Source organism: Jatropha curcas, chromosome 3 (genome assembly GCF_041381405.1).
Source record: "Jatropha curcas cultivar XTBG-Jc1 chromosome 3, XTBG_Jcur_1.0, whole genome shotgun sequence".
Taxonomy (NCBI): domain Eukaryota; kingdom Viridiplantae; phylum Streptophyta; class Magnoliopsida; order Malpighiales; family Euphorbiaceae; genus Jatropha; species Jatropha curcas.
Window position 1 is genome coordinate 12,049,921 of NC_143153.1, and position 4,087 is coordinate 12,054,007.

The 4,087-nt window shown below is 39.1% G+C and overlaps 1 non-coding gene across 1 annotated transcript; it reads right to left on the bottom strand.

Moving 5' to 3' along the window:
* Positions 1–3,287: 3,287 nt before the first annotated feature.
* LOC149497563 (small nucleolar RNA R71) lies at positions 3,288–3,394 on the bottom strand. The gene has a single exon (XR_016320269.1). It is a non-coding gene; the product is annotated as a small nucleolar RNA R71 (small nucleolar RNA).
* Positions 3,395–4,087: the final 693 nt, after the last annotated feature.

The following is a 4,087-nucleotide window of genomic DNA, read 5'->3' on the forward strand; positions in this document are numbered from 1 at the left end:
CTCTCCTCATAATCGGTCATGAATATCTCCAAGCCGGGGTAGGTCTTTCCCCTACTCTAAAATTCTCCTTCGGCTTGTGGAACAAAGAAGATATGATTCAAGTTTGACCCTCTGACCGGAGACCGAATCTCATACCTTTCCTTCTTTCTGTTTTCAGAATACCCTAATCCGCGCTTGTCTTGCTGTCCCAATGCCAATGAGAGTGGTTCAAACCTTCCTTGCAGCTCCCGACCCAAACCTTTGCCATACTGCCAATTCATCTTCTTCATCATCTTTCTCGAGAAAGGACTCATTTTATTCACTGCACTCTTGCTCTTGGTGGGGGGCGCATCAATTACTGCCACTTGAAAACTCGATACCAGTACCACCAGCTCTAAGCCTTCCACTGTTGCCACACTCAGATCCTCTTGCGCATTGACTGTCACCACGTCTGTACCCCATGGAATTTTTACTTTTTTGTGCAAGGTGGACGGAACTGCACCTAAAGGATGGAGCCAAGGTCTTCCCAACAAAAGAGCATAGTTGGCTAACATGTCAAGCACAACCACGTCTACCCAGCTTTCCACTACCCCTATGGATATCTTCGCTTTAAAAGTCCCTTTTGCATTTCGCATGGTGTTGTCATAAGCTTTGACCACCATATTTGATGGCTCAAGTTCAGACTCTTTAATTTTAAACTTAGACATCATCTTCAACGGGCATACACATTGTGCTGATCCATTATCCACCATCACATTCCGGGTATCACGTCCATTGACGGCAATCTGAATATACAATGGCTTACAGTGGTTTCTTCCTTCTGGTGGGAGGTCTGAGTCAAAGAAAGTGACCTCGCCTATTCTTCGCTGTAGCATGTTGATCATATCAACACTTTGAATCCGGGCCGACACCTTGACGAAAGTCATAGCTTCAAGTAAAGCTTCTCTATGCTCCTTAGATGCTATCAGCAAGTCCCATATTGAAATATCTGCTCTTATTCTTTGCAATTGATAAGTGTAAATTTTATAGTGTTTTTAATATAGTTTTTATTAGAATTTTAGTAAGCTTTTACTTCTTTAATTTAATTTTAAATCACTTTTAGTATAATTGTGTTTAAAAGCTTCCTTGGTCTTTAATCCGCTTGATCTAAGAGAAAATTGCAGAAATTTGGCGCAGAAAAGAACTTTAGAATGCAAGGCACTCAGCTTCTAGCACGCCCAGCCCGTGCTGGAAGGCACGCCCGTGCTAGAAGCCAAGTAAACCAAAGGAGAGACAGAAGAGAGCACGGCCAGGGTGTGTCAAAAGGCACGGCCGTGCTACAATGGGACCAGGGCGTGTCAAGCATAGCACGCCCATGGCAACTCTAGACAGACTTCCAGAGAAGAGCACGCCCTGCCTGTGCTCTGTAGCACGCCCGTGCCTCAGTACTTCACTAGCCCGTGCCATGAAGCACGCCCGTGCTGCCCAGGCGGAACCAGCGTGAATTTAACACGCAAATCAAGCCTTTCTCACATGGGCCGACTTCAGGGAGTTTCCTAAACACACTAAACAAGACCTGGACCTATTCTTGAAGAAAAAGGAGTCCTAATCAAGAAGAAATCAAGAGCCTAAACAGTTATGATCTCCTATAAAGGATTTTGTGCTAAATAAGGATTCTATTTTCTTGAAAGGAGTCAGACTTGCCTTCAGGATCTCTATATAAAGGGAGGAACTTCTCATAGTAGGGGATCTCGTTTTTTGTGCAACACTTTACATAATTCTCTTCTTCTCAAAGATTTCAAGCTTCAAATAATTGTGCTAAGATTCAAGGAAGCCATCAACATAGTTGTGATACAGTTTTTATTCTAAACTCTTCATCTTGTTTCTTTCTTTATTATTGTCTTTAAATATAATGAATGATTCAAGTATGATTGAGCTTAATTTAATTACTATGTCTAGCTAAACTTTTATACTAGGGATTTGATGTAATTTAATTCGATTCCAGCTTATAATATTAGATTTATTTTTCTTTGTTCTTGTTATAACTTATTATTGTGCTTAAAGCTTCCAGGCAGAAAAATTCCCCTAGATTGAATTATTTCAATAACCACATTCGGGAGAAGGGTTATTGATATGAACAAGGTAATAATTTACTTGAGAATAATAACTTGATGTGGAAACTATATGGTTTGACTCAAGGGAGGCTTTCATAAGTTAATAAAGTATTAAGTTGTGAATTCATAAAACAACCATAAAACCTAATGATCTGATTCATGTTTAATTTCACTATTAAGATAGGTGATTAAATTGGATTAGAATAGCTAACAATAAATCGGGAGAGCTTGTTAGTAACCTTAGGGTTGTTTTCTCCTACTTGAACAATTAAACTTGATTAATGAACTAATAGAATAAGCTGGATAGAATTAAATGAAATCAAATTCCCTATTAGCTTAATCCCCTGATTTCTTTTCACCTAAATTTTGTGTTTGATCTCTTTTCCTTTGAATTTTATTTACTTTACAGCGAATTCCTTTTATCATCATCTAAATAATAATAGGTTAACATAATTTTGGTAATTGATAAACAATCCCTGTAGATACGATACTTTCTTACTCTATATTACTTGTTGCGATTTCGTACACTTGCGAAAACTGTTGTCAAGTTTTTGGCGCCGTTGCCGAGGATTGGCGAATCAATATCAATACAAATTACCCTGTTATTAATTTAGACACTCTTTCGTTTTTATTTAATTTTCTTTTAAGTGCTGTTCCAGGTGTTTTATGCAAAGAAGATCAAGGACGACTGAACCTCTAGTCTTTGACCCAGAAATTGAAAGAACCTTTCGTAGGCACAACGCTGCAAGAAAAGCAAGAGAAATAAAACTCGAACAACAAGCAGACATGGCCAACGAAAATGAAAACAGAAACGAAAACGTAGTTGGACCACCACTTCAACATCCGATCCGTACCTTAAGGGATTATACAACACCTAATCTGAATATGACAACCTCAAGTATTACAAGACCTAGGGTAGAAGCTAATAACTTTGAGATTAAACCTGCAATTATCCAAATGCTCTCTACCTCAATCCAATATGGAGGTTTGCCTAGTGAAGATCCTAATGCTCACATCACCAATTTTTTGGAAATTTGTGACACATTCAAACAAAATGGTGTTTCTGAAGATGCAATCAAGTTGAGGCTTTTTCCTTTTACTCTTAGGGATAAAGCTAGATCATGGTTACAATCGTGTCCCGCTGGAAGTTTTACCACATGGGATGAATTAGCTCAAAAATTCCTAGCTAAATTCTTCCCATCCTCAAAAACCACCAAGCTGCGTAATGAGATAATGACATTTGCTCATCATGATCAAGAGAGCTTGTACGAAGCTTGGGAAAGATTCAAGGACTCGCTAAGGAAGTGTCCGCATCACAGTTTGCCCAAGTGGCTACAGGTACAAACTTTTTATAATGCATTATCTCCTAATATCAAAATTACTCTAGATGCAGCTGCAGGTGGATCTTTTGAAAAGAAAGGAATTGATGAAGCTTATGAATTGATAGAGGAGATGGCAAGCAACAGCCACTACCAAAACAATACTGAAAGGAGAAGAACCGCAGGAGTCTATGAAATAGACGCCATTACAGCACTTAATGCCAAGGTAGATAAAATGGTAAGGAAATTGGACATGTTAACTACTAATCCTGTGAATTCGATTATGCAAGTGTGTGATAGGTGCAATGGACAACATGGAATTGGGGAATGCATCATGGACTCCTTAAATCCGCAGACTTTGGAGCAAGTGAACTATGTGATGAATCAAGGAAGAAAGAATTACCCTTATTCAAATTCATATGATAACAGGTTAAGGAATCATCCTAACCTATCTTATGGTAATCCTAACAATGCCTTGAATACACCCCCAGGGTTCCATCCTCCAGAAAAGAAATCTCATGATGACCTCCTCACTGCCCTCTCCAAATCACACATGGAATTCATGAATGAAACCAGGGAGAACCATAAAATCCAGCAAGCTGCAATCAGGAATTTGGAGATTCAGTTAGTGCAGTTCGCAAACATGATGGCATCTCGACCTCAAGGTACGTTACCTAGCAATACTGAAAAGAATCC